Source organism: Carcharhinus amblyrhynchos, chromosome 15 (genome assembly GCF_965287045.1).
Source record: "Carcharhinus amblyrhynchos chromosome 15, sCarAmb.v2.hapA, whole genome shotgun sequence".
Taxonomy (NCBI): Eukaryota; Metazoa; Chordata; class Chondrichthyes; order Carcharhiniformes; family Carcharhinidae; genus Carcharhinus; species Carcharhinus amblyrhynchos.
This window is the reverse complement of record NC_137338.1, coordinates 21,204,091-21,222,433: the sequence shown is the minus strand read 5'-3', so window position 1 is coordinate 21,222,433 and position 18,343 is coordinate 21,204,091. Positions and strand designations below refer to the sequence as shown.

The 18,343-nt window shown below is 41.6% G+C and overlaps 2 protein-coding genes across 12 annotated transcripts in view; one reads left to right on the top strand and one right to left on the bottom strand.

The window, feature by feature from the left end:
* The window catches only part of filip1l (filamin A interacting protein 1-like), a 235,731-nt gene extending 231,930 nt beyond the window's left edge, over positions 1 to 3,801 (bottom strand). The window contains exon 1 of one of the 2 annotated variants that reach the window (XM_080203555.1): positions 3,449 to 3,801. The gene's annotated coding sequence lies outside the window, so the exon portion shown is untranslated. The remainder of the gene's footprint in view (positions 1 to 3,448) is intronic. The other variant, XM_080203556.1, reaches the window with a different exon arrangement.
* cmss1 (cms1 ribosomal small subunit homolog) overlaps positions 1 to 18,343 on the top strand; it is a 323,934-nt gene that overhangs the window by 267,292 nt on the left and 38,299 nt on the right. The window contains exon 1 of one of the 10 annotated variants that reach the window (XM_080203565.1): positions 1,998 to 2,213. The exons of 8 other annotated variants lie outside the window; for them this stretch is intronic. The gene's annotated coding sequence lies outside the window, so the exon portion shown is untranslated. Of the gene's footprint in view, positions 1 to 1,997; positions 2,214 to 6,883; positions 6,951 to 18,343 lie in introns of those variants that run through there. One more of the 10 variants, XM_080203567.1, reaches the window with a different exon arrangement.

The window sequence follows — 18,343 nt, the reverse complement described above, 5'->3', positions numbered from 1 at the left end:
CCAACGTTGATATTTGAATTGTGGCACTGTGAATGTATGAATATTAACTAGTGGTTCACAGAGAGATACAATTCTTGGCTTGCTGGGATGGAATGGGTCTGCAATTTTAACATCTCTTTAGCCTGCCCTGCCCAGTGGTATCAGCTCAATTCCACCTCAGCTTCAGTTATTTTTGATAGTAATTACACAAAGAGCTTCATTGCTCCTTTCTCACTGGTGACCAAAATAATTTTTTGCGTATAAGTTATGAGATAATGGTGTTGAGATTTAAATCAAAGAATTGACCTATATCTGGGCCTGAGCTCAACAAGTGCCACTGAGTGGGCAGGTCAAAGTTCATGCCAGTAAAAACTTTTGTCCAATTTTTCTTCTTTCTAACGTAACCCACGTGATTTTTGACATTGACTGTACCCAGGTTATCCTGAAAAGTATCTCTTAGTGACTAAATTTGGTCAATAGTATAGTTAGAAAAGAACCTTTGAAATAGTTCAATGGATGGACAGCATCAACATGAATAAGGATAAATTGGAAATTTTGAGTCTGTTATTTCTTTGTCCAAATACAGTCTTGTGGGTGTACAGTTCCACAGATCCTTGAAAGTGGCAGCACAGGCAGATAAGGTGGTCAAGAAGGCATACAGCAAGCTTGTCTTCATTGGCCGGGTCATCGAGAATATAAGTTGACAAGTTATGTTACAGCTGTATAAAACTTTGGTTGGACCGCATTTGAAATATTGTGTGCAGTTCTAGTCGCCATACTACCAGAAGGACGTAGATACTTTGGAGAGGGTGCAAAGAAGGTTTACCAGGATGTTGCCTGATCTGGAGGGTTCTAGGTATGAGGAGAAGTTGAATAAACTTGGATTGTTTTCATTGGAAAGATGGAGGTTGACAGGTGTCCTGATAGAAATCTACAAAATTATGAGAGGCGAGGACAGAATGGATAGTCAGAGGCTATTTCCCAGGGTGGAAGGGTCGACTACAAGAGGGCACAGGTTTAAGGTGAGAGGTGGTAAGTTTAGGGGAGACACGTGGGGAAAATTTTTAACATAAAGGATGATGGGTGCCTGGAATGCTCTGCCAATGGAGATGGTGGAAGCAGGCACACAAGCAACATACAAGGTATATCTTGATAGACACATGAACGGGAGGCGAACAGAGGAATAGAAATGCATATCAGTGCAGCTTAGTGGGCTGAAGGGCCTGTTCCAATGCTGTATTGCTCTTTGTTCATTTAACAAAGACTTTGGCTGGAATGTTACGGCCATTCACGCCGGTGGGACTTTCCCATCCCGCTGCAGTGAACAAGCATTTGGATGCCAAATTCTCCGACCTCGCTGCAGCAGGAGCATGGCGAGAACGGTGAGTAAGATCACACCCTTCATTTTATCATTTGCGGTTAGAAATTTAATTTACATATATTGAACATTAATTATAACTCCACAAAATTTCACTGAGAGTATTTTTGTGACAAGTCCCTTTCATCCACGCGTATGATATAGATATCCTTCTGTCTAGCAATAAAAGCCAGAAAACTGTTGGTCACTTGACAATATGTCACTTTTGTTTGATAAAATTTACAGAACTAGTTCCCATGTGTTTTGTGTTCAATTCACAACTAAAAATCCTAGATCATAGAATCCCCGCAATGCAGAAAGAGGCCATTTGGCCCATTGAGCCTGCATCGATAACAATCCCACCCAGGCTCTATCTCGGCAACCCCATGTATTATCCTGCTAATTCCCCCGACACTAAGGGACAATTTAGCATGACCAATCAACCTAACCAGCACAACTTTGCAGTGTGGAATGAAATTGGAGGAAGCCCACAGACACAGGGAGAACGTGTAAACTCCACACAGGCAGTCACCCGAGGCCAGAATTGAACCTGGGTCCCTGGCGCTGTGAGGCTGTGGTGCAAACTACTGCGCTACTACGCCACACCCACTGTGCTACCACGCCACCTGTGAAATACATTTAGGAAAGCAGGAAGATTCCACTCTGTTTTCTTGAGTCTTGATTGCTTCTATTTCTACTCTAGATAGTGCAATGTCAGTTTAGTGAATTGGCAGCTTGATAATGTTTGCTATTAGATATTTTAAGCATGAATGCAGCATTCAATGCAATGCTAAGCCCAATTTGGGAGCGAAGAGTTAATTCTACCCAGAGCAGATGGACATCTGAGAATCTTGGAACGAACAGTTCACATTGCACTGTAAGTCAAATAGCTTTTCAAGATAATTACAGTCTCTTCATAATTTCAACTCCAGACAAGTACAACTACTCAGCTACCTTTTTGAATTAGTGCCTTTACTGTGACAGTTTCAGAGTCAAGTGTTTGCATACGCGGTGCTAGGCAGAATATTTGCTATACTCTGTACTATATCAACTCAGTGAAAATCTTCCTTTATAACTCATTTCTCACAAGAGATACTTGGACCATTTCACGAGCCCATTTCTTTCCTCCAACATATATCTGTATCATTTACAAAACACGCTCAATTGTTAGGATACCAAGTATTTGGTGATTTCTCATGGAAGCCCTCAAGTTTACTTTTCAACTTCATACAATGACAACAAATGGCATTTATGTAATATCTTCACCAATTCGCTCCGTATGCTCACAACTTATTTTCTGAAATAAAGTCTGAATTGCTTATTTATTTCCATTTTCTTTATGTTGTACCAACAAAAGAGATGGCAAAAAAACAACCTTTCTTAAGTCATCAAATTCATCATCCTCTTAAAATTCTTTCCTATAAATATTCTTTGTACACAATATTCATGCTGGAATACTAAAGCCTTTGTATTCGACTAATTTACAAATGAGGCTACTCTCTAAGAAGACAGATCTGAAAATGCATGGAATATTAGCTACAACAGGAAGTAAAGATAACTTCAGATATGCTTTAACTTCATAAACACAAGTCATTCTAATTTAACTCTCACTTCCTTGTATAATTCTATTTTTAAGAAATGATGTTAAGTTTATCTATATGACTCCAACTCATCATGCAAAACCGATTCAATTGCTAATTAAAGAAATATTTGAATGGCCCAGCCATTTGGGAAACAAAGTCCATAAGAGGATTCCACCCCCCTCTCTCTTTATAAACTCTATCCAAATGTAAAATTAACCCTACAGGCTATTCTGTGTAGGTGCTGTCATATTACTAGGAGACATATAATGCTAGTCACATCTTCCAGTCTAAGAGGTCAGGTGGCGTATATAACAATGCAGGCAGAAAAATAACGATAGTTACAATTGTTCTGTCCAAAGCAAACATATCTTAGGTTGACAATGTAACACTGTTATTTTGAAATCTCGAACAGTAACGTATAGTGTTGCCCTTCAATTAATTTCAACAAATTAATTATATCTATACACATTTCCTGTTAAAATGTTATAACATTTTATTCGCAAAATTCTTATTGCCAAATAACACTAACCACAATCAATATGGTACTTTCTCCTCCTCCTTTGGACTTATGATTGCAGATCTGATCCAAAATCCAACGTTCTGTTACAATAAGTCCTGTTTATCATAGATATCCAGTCTTCAGAAAAGAAGACAATAAGTTGGACACGTTTATGCTGGCTTCCTTTTCTTACTCCAGTTTTCGTTGAAGACATGGCACAGGAGGTATATTTACTTGAACATAGAACATAGGCTTTATTCTGCCTGTTTAAGAACTGGGACTTGTGTGCAGGGATCTATCTGTGTTCGGAGGCTTGGGCAGTGGGCATAGAGTGGAATGATCCTCTATATTTATCTCGCACGTTCAGTGGAGCTATGCACAATAAAGGCAGATGGCTCTGTCAGAAAGCTGACCTAACCTCTCCATAGAGAGATGTAACAAGACAGGGCTTCAGGGCTTGCAAAGAGCTAACCATATGCTTGTGAAACACATTTGCTGTTGCTAATGAAATAGAGTAGTCCACTTATTATGTTAATTTTAATATTCTTAATCACCTGTTATGTCTGTCAAAATGCTCTCTTTTTAAAAAAATCAAATAATTTCTGTTTTAATGTCTGAATATATTTTTCACTGTTTGAAGTACTCACATAAATTCATGCTACTTAGCACAATTTTTCTTAAAATTTTAAAGGCTTACTGTTATAACATAAATTATATTCAAAAATATTTTTGTATAGAATAATGAGATACACTAAGATGTATTTCAGTCCAAGTGGCTTTTATCCAAAGTTAAATCTAATCTAATGAAGCAATTACGTTCAAAACAGTTTTTGATTCTGTCAGACAAAACTGCCTTGTTTAAAACAAAAATACAAAACTGAATAATTATGTTCTTTTTAGGATATATATGTATTATATAGTCTTCATGACTTCTTTTGCACAGCTCTTTTTGCCCATCCCCCAGTGTATTTATAGGACATGTCAGAGAGCAGAACGTGATATCTTTTAGATGATGAGTTCAATAATAAAAATGCCTGTTGTTCATTAATTACATTGTCCTCATCTGTGCTTCCTATCATTAAAAACTGAAAATGATGTGTTGTTGCACCATTAATTTACTGTTATAGGTTATACGTTTTAAAGTAAAATTTTAATGTTGGATACTTAACCTCCCTTATTCAAATCCACGCCCTGAGTTTTCAATTGGGCACTTCTGCATCTTTTGCAATGTATGCTGTGGTGAGGCATGGTGCCGGGGGAGGTAGTCGAAGCAGATACGATAGTGACTTTTAAGGGGCGTCTTGACAAATAAATGAATATGATGGTAGTAGAGGGATATGGTCACTGGAAGGGGAAGCATTTTAGTTCACACAGGCAGCATGGTTGGCGCAGGCTTGGAGGGCTGAAGGGCCTGTTCTTGTGCTGTAATTTTCTTTGTTCTTTGCTATTTGTCCCATGTGAGACTCTGCCCAGACTTTTTGTCACACAGAGATTGGATTTGTATTACATTTTGTGAGCCATGTTGGCGTGCGGGAGGAGTATGGGTGCCAAGGCCCTCCTCAGTTCGCCAACACAAGACAGTTTAAAGACTCCCTAAATGTCACCTCTTGCACTCCCTTCAACCACCACCCCAACTACCTTCCCATACCTCTCCTGATTGCTCCTGCCACCCCATACCACCTCAGATCATCCATGCCCTCTTAAATATCCTCCATGGCCATCACCCTGTATGCACTATGTGGGGTCCACAAGAGCCGTGCAATAGCAATGAGCATTATGTTAAAATAATTGGGGAAAACAATGAAACCTGTACCATGCTAATAGAACCCTGAATTCAAACACATAACAATTGATTCTGACAATGCAGAAAATTGACCTGGTATAGCCAGTCCACAAAAAGTTAAGCAAATGCAGTCCAGCCAATCAGTGTTCTTATCGTCAGGAAAGTGATGGAAGGTGTTGTTGATACTGTTACCAAGCAGCACTTACTCAGCAATAACCTGCTCACGGACAGCCAATTGGTATTGCGCCAGCGCTACTTGGCTCCTGACCTCATTACAGCCTTGGTCCAAGGACGGACAAAACAGCTGAAATCAAGAGAAGGTGAAAGTGACTGCCCTTGTCTGAGTGCGGCATCAAAGAGTCCTGGCAAAATTGAGATCAATGGAAATCAGGGGAAAACTTCCATTGGTTGGAGTCATACCTGGCACAAAGGAAGATGGTTGTTGTTGATGGACGTCAAGCATCTCAACTCCAGGACATCACTGCAGGAGTTCCTCAAGTTAACATCTAAGACCCAACTCAATCTTCAGCTGCTTCATCAATGACTTTCCCTCCATCATATAGTCAGGAGTTGGGATGCGCTCCGATGGTTGCAGTTACAACTTTTTGTATTTCTAAATAATTTCCCTCAGTACATGGAGGGAGCCTACTGTATCCAAACCTACAAAATGAAGATTAGTTCTTTTAAAAAAGCCCTTTAGCTCTATACTCTCCTTGTGCAACCCATTCAGATCTGTGAAAGTAGAAAAGCAATTCTATCATTCACACCTGTACAATCTCTTTTCTGCAATATTTAAATTAGAGACTCTTAACACACACGCAATTTGCCCTGGGATGTCCAGTGTAAAAATGGCTTATATTTCAATTAGCATGTTCCTGATATTAACCAATGTCACAACTTGCACAAAGGGACAGTGAGCCTGTATATCTCCTATATGTGATGACTTGTACCTGAAAAGTTGCATTGAACAACTGTTAAACTGTAGCAAAGTCCGTGACCTCGGTTGTTCTATTGCTGAGGGCAGATGATGTGAAAACGATTGGAATGGCATGGGAAGAGATAATATAGAAAACTACTGATACTCTCCATTCATGGCATATCAAATCCCTTTGATGAAGTGTCATCTAGACTTGAAACTGTGGCACAATTCTCTTTCCACAGATGCTGTCAGACCTGCTGAGTTTCTCTTGCATTTTTCTGGTTTTGCTTCCGGTTCCAGCATCTGCAGTATTTTGCTTTAATCAAATCCCTTGCCAACTTTAAGGAAAATGCAGTGGATAGAGGGATGGTATACAGCTAGTACAAAAGTAAATCACTTGTTTAGAAAAAAAATTAAAGATCTCCCTGTAAAATGTGACATTTACAACAGCTGTCCTACTTCCTGGAAATTTATGATTCCCTCCTAATTGCCTTTATTCAGTGCCCAGTATGGTTAAAGATAGCTGTGAGTATTGCTAGATGGCTGCTATCATCTAGGGCATGTGAGCTATGTCGTTGATGTCGCACAGAAATAGCTGATGCTGCGTATGCCCAAGAGGGGAGCTGAAATATCCAGGGCCAGTGGTTGATGCTGGTGGCAGAGCCAAGTTGGCAAGATTTCACATATCAAACTTTTTTCAGATTTTCCATTGCTTTCCTTTTTTGGGAGAAGCTGCACAGTTACTATATTTATTGGTTTTATGGCTGAATTTTCCATTCCCTCAACAAAACATGTTTCTAGAGGACATATACTGTATCGGTTAGAGTGAGGTATGGAAAAGTTTTTTCAGATTGAGCAATCTCCTAAAGCTGTTAAATGCAGCCTTCTATATTTTTGCTGTACTGTTTTTAATCATTTTGACTGCCCTTTCACTGTAACCGTGTTTTCTATGTGATAGAATTTTTCAAAATATGTTTCTAAATACATGGTAAACACAAGAACAGGGCAGCCTCGTATTACAAGTTGAACTTTAGATGGGTAGGTTTTAGATAGATAGTTTGCGCACTTTTGTAACTGTCGCCTTGAGAAGCATTTTGTGATGTTGAGAAGAAATACCATTAGCTTGGGTCTGATGTTATTACTATATTGTTTGGTCTACTTTATGGAACAAAGAAGCATTCACGCAGTAGGCAAACGAGAATGGTGTCAGTTGCATTACCAAACCTGATCCACAAGAGTAAATCTCCTGTTTGATTAAACACTGGGATGTCCAGTGTAAAAATGGACATTTTTCACTGTCGAAGATAAATTAACTAATGTTGACAGATAATTCTTGGGGTGAGGCGGTGCATTCTTACCCAGAAAATTCTAAGCAGTGAGTGGGCGTGAAAATGGGAGCATTTCAGACCCATTTTTTTAGCAAGATAAAAAATTCAAATCTTATGACACTTAGAGGAAGAAATGAAGCAGAGTGTGATTCTCGCCAGTAGGAGAAGTGGATGCAGTATATTAATGTCAGGAAGTTGGTTGATTATTGCTAGAGGGTGCTATTGGACATGCGTCTGATCTCCTATTGCCCCATGTACAATAGCACATAGTGCATTGGGAGATTGTCATTTCCCCACTCACCTAGACACCCCCACACCCAAATTCTGTACAGGGATCTCGAATAATATTTAAAGCAGGATTTAAATTGTTATATCTGCCTCGCACACTTCTCTATGTAAGGCTGATTGTGCTGGCAAATCAGTGCCTATATCATCACAAGAGGAGAGAAACAGCGCGCAAGCCCAATTTTTCGCCTGTCTCGCGATTTGACTGGTTTGCCACACCGAGCACTCCCTTGGATATTTTAAGACAATAGTAATCTAACCTTTAAATGTCTGTGTTTGTTTTCTCCAGTGCTTCAGTTTGCTCCCACAGTCCAAAGATGTGTGGGTTAGGTGCTTTGGCCATGCTAACTTGCCCTTTAGTGTACCAGGATGCATAGGTTAGAATGATTAGCAAGGTAAAAATGTCAGGTAACCGGAATAATCCCTAGGTGGGATTGTTGTCGCTGCAGACTCGATGGACTGAACAGCCTCCTCCTACACTGTAGGATTTCTATGATTCTATAAAATCATTGGCTGTGATTGCACAGACTGATTTATGTAGGATTTTTTTTTTTGAAAAGGTTCACAAGAGACATGTGACTGGAGACCCGACTGCTCCAGTAGCCTGGGCTGGCAGGCAATAGCAAAGGGACTGTTGAAATAGCAGGGCGGGATGAATGCTGCCTCTCTGAGGGAGGATAGCAGCTTTCTGCTCCATGGAGCCATGGCCACACCTCTTCAATGGTGCCCTAGTAACCTATTAGTGGATGGATTGTTGGACTGCTGTGAGACCCTGCAAGGCACATCACATACTGTAATCTGCAACCATAATGGCAGCAGCCTTAGCTTACACTGCAACATTCTGACTTTGGGTGGCTGTTGCTTATGCTGCAGTGGAAGCTGCGATATCAACCATCAGATTATGGCTTGGTCTACAAGTGTGCCAACAGAGTTGTCATCGCTACTGTTATTGCAAAATTTGACTCCAGGCTCATAGGAACATAGGAATTAGGAGCAGAAGTAGGCAAATTCAGCCCTTCAAGCTTGCTCTGCCATTCAATCAGATCATGGCTGATTTTACCATGGTCTCACATCCACCTCCCCACCTGTTCCCAATATCCCTCTTTCCCTTTTTTTATTAGAAATATGTCTATCTCCCTCTTGAAATCATTTAACAAATCAAACTCCACTGTGTAATGGGGCAGCGAGTTCCAGTGAGGTGGCCATGCTAAATTCTCCCTCAGTGTACCCAAACATACGCCGGAGTGTGGCAACTAGGGGATTTTCACAGTAACTTCATTGCGGTGTTAATGTAGGCCTAATTGTGACACTAATAAATAAACTTTAAAATAAACTTAGCATTATTATCAAGGATAACTCTGGTTCAATAGGGAGTGCAGGAGGTCATGCCAGAAGCAGTACCAAGCATATTTAAAAATAAGGTGCCAATCTGGTAAAACTAAAACTCAGGACTGCATGCACACTACACAGCAGAAGCAGCATGTGATAGACGGAGCTGAGAGATCACACAACTCATGACTCAATCAAAGTACTGCAATCCTGCCACATCCATTCAGGAATGATGGTGGACTATTAAAAAACCAATGCCCATCAATGCTAACATAGTTCAGCACATCAGTGCAAAAGGTGGGGAGGCAATGACATGCTGGTGTTATCATTGGATTAGTAATCCAGAGATCCAGGGTAATGCTCTGGGGATCCGGGTTCAAATCCCGTCATGGCAGATGTTGAAATTTGGACTCAATAACTAATTGGAATGAAAAGTCTAATGGTGGCCATGAAACCACTGTCAATTCTCATAAAAGCCCATCTGGTTCACTAATGTCCTTTAGGGAAGGGGGTCTCCCATCCTTGCCTGGTCTGACCTACATGTGACTCCAGAGCCAAAGGAATGTGATTGACTCTTAGATGCCCTCAGGGATGGGCAATAAATGCTAGCCCAGCCAGCGACGTCCACATCCCATAAATGAATTTTAAAAAAAGCATTTACAACCACATTTTCAGCCAGAAGCACTGAGTAGATCATCTATTTCAGTCTCCTCTTGAGCTCTCCACCATCACAACCAATTTAATTCAGTCCACTTTTTATCAAGAATGCATCAGACAATATTCCTGAAAATATTCCAGCAATAGTGTTTCAGAACTTGCTGTGCCTCTAGCCAAGCTGCTCCAGTACCAGTTTCTATCCAGAAGTGTGGAAAATTGCCTAACCACAAAAAGCAGGACAAATCCAGCCCAGCTAATTACATTCCCATCAGTCTACACTCTATCATCATCAAAGTAAAGAAGGTGTTTCTGACAGTGCTATCACATTGCACCTACTCAGCAACAACATGCTCATCATTTAGATTCCGTCAGGGTCACTCAGCTCCAGACCTCAATCCATCCTTGTCCAAACATGGACAAAGGAGCTGAATTCCAAAGGTGAGAGGAGAATGACTGCCTTTGACATTAAACATCCCTACTTTTATATTCCATGCCCCTTGCAGTAAGCAACATCCCATTTGCCTTCCGAATTGCTTGCTATACCTTCATACTAACTTGTGATTCATATATCAGGACACCCAGAGAGAGGAGCTTTCTACTGCTTGGAGTGCTATTGAGCATAAAGGAAGATGGTTGTGGTTGTTGCCTGCTAATCATCTTAACCCTAGGACATCAATGCAGGAGTTCCTCATGGTAGTGTTCTAAACCCAACCACATTCAGCTGTTTTGTCAAAAATCTTCCCTGCATCATAAGATCAGAAGTGTGGATGCTCATGATGATGGCAGTTTGCTGTTCAATTGGCAACTCCTCAGACAGTGAAGTAGTCAGTGCCTCCATGCAGAAAGACCTGAACAACATTCAGGCTTGAACTGAAAAGTGGCAAGTAAGGATCATGCCACATAAATGCTGCGCAATGGCCATCTCCAACAGGAGAGAACCTTACCATCTCCCTCTGACATTCAACAAAATTAACATTGATGAATTCCTCCTGACTATCAGCACTCTGAGAGTTACCATTGACAAGATACTGAACTGGACCACTATCTAAATAGAAACTAGAAGCAAAAGTAGGCCATTTGGCCCTTTAAGCCTGCTCTGCCGTTCATTATGACCATAGCTAATCATCTAATTCAATATCCTGATCACCCCCTTGCCCCCCATATTCCTTGATTCCTTTAGCTCCAAGAGCTATATCTAATTTCTTCTTGAAATCTGACAATGTTTTGACCTCAAATACTGTAGCTACAAGAGGGAGGTCAGAGGCTGTGAATTCTGCAGGGAGTAAATCACTTTCCAACTCCCTGAGCTTGTCCACCATCTACAAAGCACAAGTCAGGAGTGTAATGGAATATTCTCCACTTGCCTGGTTGAGGGCAGCTCCAACAACACTGAAGAAGCTTGACACCATCTCGGATAAAACAGCCCATTTGCTTCTTCACCCCATCTAGCAACTCAACCTAGCACACAGTGGAGGTATGTGTACCATCTACAGGACACAATGCAGCAGCTCACCAAGGCATCTTCCAAACCTGTGAACTCTACCACCTCGTGGAACAGGGATGCATAGGAAAGCTGCCACCACATACCATCCTGACTTGAAACTATATTGCCATTCCTTCGCTGTCGTTGGATCAAAAATTTGGAACTCCCTAATAAATAACCAAAAGAGAAAATGCTGGAAAATCTCAGCAGGTCTGGCAGTATTTGTAAGGAGAGAAAAGAGCTGATGTTTCAATTCCAGATGACCTTTTGTCAAAGCTAAAAGGCATAGAAAGGCATTGGCTGGCACGGTTGCACAGTGGTCAGCGTAGCTGCCTCACAGTGCCAGGAACCCGAGTTTGATTCCCAGCTTGGATCATTGTCTGTGTGGAGTTTGCACGTTCTCCCTGTGTCTGTGTGGGTTTCCTCTGGGTACTCCAGTTTCCTCCCACAGTCCGAAAGACATGCTGATTAGGTACATTGGCCATGCTAAATTCTCCCTCAGTGTACCCGAACAGGCGTCAGAGTGTGGCGATTAGGGGATTTTCATAGTAATTTCATTACAGTGTGAATGTAAGCCTACTTGTGATAAATAAATAAACTTTAATTTTAGAAAGTGGGAGATATTTATATTACAGGATGAGGGAATGAAAGATGAGTCATAGCCACAGAAACCAGAGGAAGAGGCTGCTAATGGCAGTCCATAGCGAGAATAATGGGTGTGAACGGCTAAATGACAGAGAGGCTGAAATCAGAGGGTAAGCTGTGACAGATGAAGATGTAGGGGAGGGGGGAATAGGTGGGAGAGAGTAAAATAGAGAAAAGGGGGGAAGGGGATGCAAAGGGGGAGAAAGTGTAAGGAAAGGGGTGATAAAATAGGGGGAAAGAGTTGGGGGGGGTGGAGGAAGAAAAATAAAGAAGTAAAAGGTAGACAACTCCCTACCTAATGGCACTGTGGTGCACCAGATGGATTGCATTGATTGAAGAAAATGGCCTACCTTCACAAGGGCAGTTAAGAATGACAAATGTTGCCTTTGCCATTGATTCTCACATCCCATGAAAGAATAAAGAAAATCAAGAATTTATTTTCGTTCAGTGTTGCACGCAAAGATTTTTGGATTTAATTTTTGGATTTTGGCTTAATGGAAGCTTTCTTCATCTCCCCTGGTATGCAAGACTGCACATCTTCCTTTTAAAAACCTGCTTTTGTCTGGATGCACACAAAAGAACACATCTGCTTCATAAATGTTACAAAATTTACAATAGCTGTCAATACATTTTGACTGCATTTTTTCTTCATTTAATCATGCCTTCCTTTAGTGCAATTGTTCAAGATAAACCAAGTGGTATTGCCATGTTTCACAGAAGTTCAAAATTTGTTACTTTCTACCGGATGAGTAAATGTGAGCACCTTCTTCTTGTATCCACGGTTTTCATAGAGGGTTGTTTTTTCCTGTGCCTTGGGAATTGTCATTCCCAGGTGCAGGTAAAGAGCGAAGTAGAAGTATTCCAGCACTGCCCAGGATGTTCCTGAGGCCTCCCCAGTTTGTTGTAGATGAAGATTCAGCTTTTGCGTTTAATTAAAATATTAGCAGATGTTTTAGTGGCGGGTTACAGATGTTGGCTGGGCCTTTGTTTTAAAATGAACAGCACAGAATTGAAAAAATCTAGACTCGAAACATTGGCTCTACTCTCTCTCCACAGATGCTGTCAGACCTGCTGAGATTTTCCAGCATTTTTCTGTTTTTGATATCGTAGAATCCAATTTGGCTGCATTCATGAGGTCTCAGCCAAGTGTGATTGCTAGTTTAAGAAAAAAATGCCTTGTTAAAATGGATATCTGAAAAGATGCAGTAAGTCCTCTGCAGCATTTTTAACATATTTGGTTTATAATTACCACAATACTTGTGGTGATAGGCTTGGAATTCTGCAGTGAGTAACTCACATCCTGACTCCTCAAGGTCTGTCTACCATCTTCAAGGTGCTAGTCAGGAGTATGATGGAATATTGGCTGGTTGAGTGCAGTTCCAACAACACCTGAGAAACTTGGCACCATGCAGGACAAAGCATCTTGATTGCTACCTCTTCCACAGACATGCACTCCTTTCACCACTAATGGACGTTGGCAGTAGTATGTATTGTCTACAAGATGCACTGCAGCAACTCACCAATGTTCCTTAGGCAGCACCTTCCAAACATATAACCACTACCACTGAGAAGGACAAAGATGGCAGACACATGGGAACACCACCACCTGAAGGTTCCCCTCCAAGTTACTCACCATGCTGATTTGGGAATTTATTGCCATTCCTCCAATATTGCTTGTCCAAGTTACTCACCATGCTGATTTGGAAATTTATTGCCATTCCTCCAATATTGCTTGTTCAAAATCCTGGAATTCCTCTCCCCCCATCACCCCCCCACCTCCACCAACAGCAATGTGGGTGTACATATACCTCACGGACTACAGCAGTTCAAAAAGGCAGCTCACCATCAAATTTTCAAGGGCAATTAGAGATGCAGAATAAATGCTGGCTAGCCAGCGATGGTCAAATCTCACGCATAAATATAAATAGTTGTTTAAAAAACTGTGAGGCAAAAGTTGACCCTCCAGCCTCAAAAAAACCCTACAAAAATGGGGGCAAACTTAATCACTGAGTAGAAAAGTGGGGAATTGAGGCTGTGGTTATGGATGTTGGTTAAAGTCTGGAATGAACTTCCTGAGAGGGTGGTGGAGGCAGGTTTGATTGAGATATTCAAAAGGAAATTGAATTGCTATCTGAAAAGAACAAATGTGCAAAGTTATGAGGACAAGACAGAGTGTTCTGAATGACCTCTTTCTGTACTTTAAAGATTCTGTGAAACCTACAAAATTCTGGAAGTATGGGCACCGAGAGATAGCTTCCACTGATTGGGGACTCTAAAACATAAGGGCACAGTCCCAGGATAATTATTTTTTCATTCATTTGTGGGACATGGATATTACTGGCTGGCCAGCATTTATTGCCCATCCCTAATTTGCCTTGAGCTGGTGGTCGTGAGCTGCCATCCTGAATCGCTACAGTGCACATGCTGTGGGTTGACCCACAATGCCACTAGGAGGGAATTCCAGAATTTTGACCCAGCGACTGCAAAGGAACGACAATATATTTCCAAGTCAGAATGGTGAGTGGCTTAGAGGGGAACTTGCAGGTGGTGGTATTCCCATGTATCTGCTGTCCTTGTCCTTCTAGATGGAAGCAGTTGTGGATTTGGGAGATGCTGTTTAAGGATCTTTGGTGAATTATTGCAGTGCATCTTGTAGATAGAACAAAGAAGATTACAGCACAGGAACAGGCCATTCAGCCCTCCAAGCCTCCACCGACCATGCTGTCTGACTTAACTAAAATCCCTACCCTTCCATATCCCTCTATTCCCATCCTATTCATGTATTTGTCAAGATATCCCTTAAAAGTCACTACTATATCCGCTTCCACTATCTCCCCCGGCAACAAGTTCCAGGCACCCACCCCCCTCTGTGTAAAAACTCTGCTGCGTACACCTCCTTTAAACTTTGCCCCTCGCATCTTAAACTTTATGCCCCCTAGTAATTGACTCTTCCACCCTGGAAAAAAGCTTCTGACTATCCACTGTGTCCATGCCTCTCATAATCTTGTAGATTTTTATCAGGTCGCCCCTGAACCTCCCTCGTTCCAGTGAAAACAAACCGAGTTTCTCCAACGTCTCCTCATAGCTAATGCCCTCCATATCAGGCAACATCCTGATAAATCTTTTCTGTACCCTCTCCAAAGCCTCCACCTCCTTCTGGTAGTGTGGCGACCAGAATTGAACACTATATTCCAAGTGCGGTCTAACTAAGGCTCTGTAAAGCTGCAACTGAATGCCCTGATTGATGAGGGCAAAGATGCCATATGCCTTCTTGACTACTTTCTGCATCTGCATTGCCACTTTCAGTGACATGTGTACCTGTGCACCCAGATCCCTCTGCTTATCCATACTTTTAAGAGTTCTGCCATTCATTGTATATTTCCTATCTGTATTAGACCTTCTAAAATGCATTACCTCACATTTGTCCAGATTAAACTCCATCTGCTATCTCTCTGCCCAAGTCTCTAACTGATCTATATCCTGCTGTATTCTCTGATGGCCCTCATCGCTATCCGCAAATCCACCGAGCTTTGTGTCGTCCGCAAATTTACTAATTGAACCAGTTATGTTTTCCTCCAAATCATTTATATATATATATTACAAATAGCAAAGACCCCAGCACTGATTCCTGAGGAACACCACTTGTCACAGCACTCCATTCAAAAACACACTCTTCCACTGCTACCCTCTGTCTTCTTTGATTGAGCCAGTTTTCTGACTATCTTGCCAGCTCACCTCTGATCCCATGCGACTTCACCTTCTGCACCAGTCTGCCGTGAGGGACCTTGTGAAAGGCCTTACTGAAGTCCATGTAGACAACATCCACTGCCCTACCCTCATCAATCGTCTTTGTCACTTCCTCAAAAAACTCGATCAAATTAGTGAGACAGGATAGTACACACTGCTGCAACTGAGTGTTGGTGGTGGTGGGACTGTATGTTTATGGATGTGGTGCCAGTCAAGTGGGGTGCTTTGTCCTGAATAGTGCCAAGCTTCTTGAGTGTTGTTGGAGGTGCAACCATTCAGGAAAGTGCAAAATACTGCAGATGCTGGAAATCTGAAATATAAATAGAAAATGCTGGATAAGTGCAGCAGCATCTGCAGAGGGAGAAACACAGTTAACTTTTCAAGTCCATTGATCCTTTTACAGAACTGAAAAGGGATAGAAACGTGAGGAATTAGACAATTGGAGAGATGGGGTAGGGCAGAATAGGAAATCAGTGACAGGTTGGAGCTAAAGAGCGATTCCTTTTAGAGTAAAGGGCAAGGCTGGTAGAAAGTGGGAACCCTGGATGACACAGGATATTGAGGCCCTGGTCAAAAAGAAGGAGGTACCTGACATGCGTAGGCAGCTGGGAAAGTGAGTAAGTTGTTGGAATTTGTTGTTACAATTTACATAGATGATTTGAAGTTGAGGACCAAAAGTAGTGTGTCAAAGTTGGCGGATGACACCAAGATGAGTGATAGAGCAAAGTGTGCAGAGGACACTGAACATCTGCAAAGTGATATAGATCGTCTAAGTGAGTCAGCAAGGGTCTGGCAAATGGTGTAAAAATGTTTGTAAATGTGAGGTCAATCATTTTAGTAGGAATAACAGCAAAGTGGACTATTATTTCAGTGGTAAAAAAATTGCAGCATGTTGCTGTGCAGAGGGACCAGGGTATCTTAGTGCATGAATCATAAAATGTTGGTCTGCAGGTAATTAAGATGGCGAATGGAATTTTGTCTTTCATTGCTGAAGGGATGGAGTTTAAAAAAATGTTGCAGCTGTATAAGATGCTGGTGAGGCCACACTTGGAGAACTGTGTACAGTTTTGGTCTTCTTACTTGAGAAAGGATATACTGGCACTGGAAGGATTGCAGATGAGATTCACTAGGTTGATTCCAGAGTTGAGACAGTTGTTTTATGAGGAGAGACTGAGTATACCTGGACTATATTCATTGGAATTTAGAAGAATGAGTGGAGATTTATAGAAATATATAAAATTATGAAGGCAATAGATAAGATAGAAGCAAGTAGGTTATTTCCAATGGCAGGTGAAACCAGAACTTGGGGGCATAGCCTCAAAATAAAAGGGAGCAGATTTAGGGCTGAGATGTGAAGGAACTTCTTCACACAAAGGATTGTATATCTGTGAAATTCCCTGCCCAGTGAAGCTACTTCAGTCAATGTTTTAAAGCAAAGATAGATACATTTTTGAACAGTAAAGGAATTAAGGGTTATGGTGAGTGGGCGGGTACGTGCAGCTGACCCTACGAAAAGATCAAGCATGGTTTATTGTATAGCAGAGCAGGCCAAATGACCTATCCCTGCTCCTGTTTCTTATGTTGTTATCAAGTGGATCTCCTAAAGAGTATACAGGTTGTCAGAGTAGAGCTAAAAAAGAAATCAGGAGGGCAAAAAGGGGACATGCTTTGACAGATAAGGCAAAAGAAAATCCAAAGAGCTTCTACAAAGGCAAAAGAGTAACTAGGGAGAGGGTAGGGGTTGGCACGGTGGCACAATGGTTAGCACTGCTGCCTCACAGTGCCAGGGAACCGGGTTCAGTTCCCAGCTTGGGGTCACTGTCTGTGTGGAGTTTGCACATTCTAAGAACATAACATAAGAACATAAGAAATAGGAGCAGGAGTAGGCCAACTAGCCCTTCGAGCCTGCCCCGCCATTCAATAAGATCACATTGGGTGCTGCAGGTTTCCTCCCACAGTCCAAAGATTTGTGGGTTAGGTTGATTGGTCATGTAAAATGCCCCTTAATGTAGTGTCAGGGAGACAGGCTAGGGTAAACGCATGGGGTTATGTGGATAGTGCCTGGGTAGGATTGCGGTCGGTGCAGACCCGATGGGCCAAATAGCCTCCTTCTGCACTATAGGATTCTATTATCTATCTATGATTTCTTGAGGATCAACAAGATCATCTATGTGCAGATCCCCAAGAGGTGAGTGAGATTCTAAATGAATATTTCTCGTCAGTACTTACTGCTCAGAAAGGCATAGATGTTAGGGAACTTGGGGGAAAAAATAGTGATGTCTTGAGGACTGTACATATTACAAAGAAGGAGTTCCTGGAAGTCTTAAGGCGCATCAAAGTAGATAAATCCCCTGGACGTGAAGAAGTGGGGAGAGTTATTAGAACAAAGAGATTGAAGGGTAAAGGTTCATAGCTGCTTGAAAGTGGAGTCACAAGTGGACAGGGTGGTAAAGAAGGCATTCGGCATGCTTGATTTCATTGGTCAGGACATTGAATACAGGAGTTGGGATATATTGTTGAAGTTGTACAAGACATTGGTAAGGCCATTCTTGGCCACCCTATTATAGAAAGGACATTATTAAACTAGAAAGAGGGTAGAAAAGATTTACTAGGATCCTACTGGGACTTGATGGCATGAGGCTGGATAGACTGGGACTTTTTTCTCTGGAGCATAGGAGGCTTAGGGATGATCTAATAGAGGTCTATAAAATAATGAGGGGCAGAGATAAGGTAGATAGTCAACATCTTT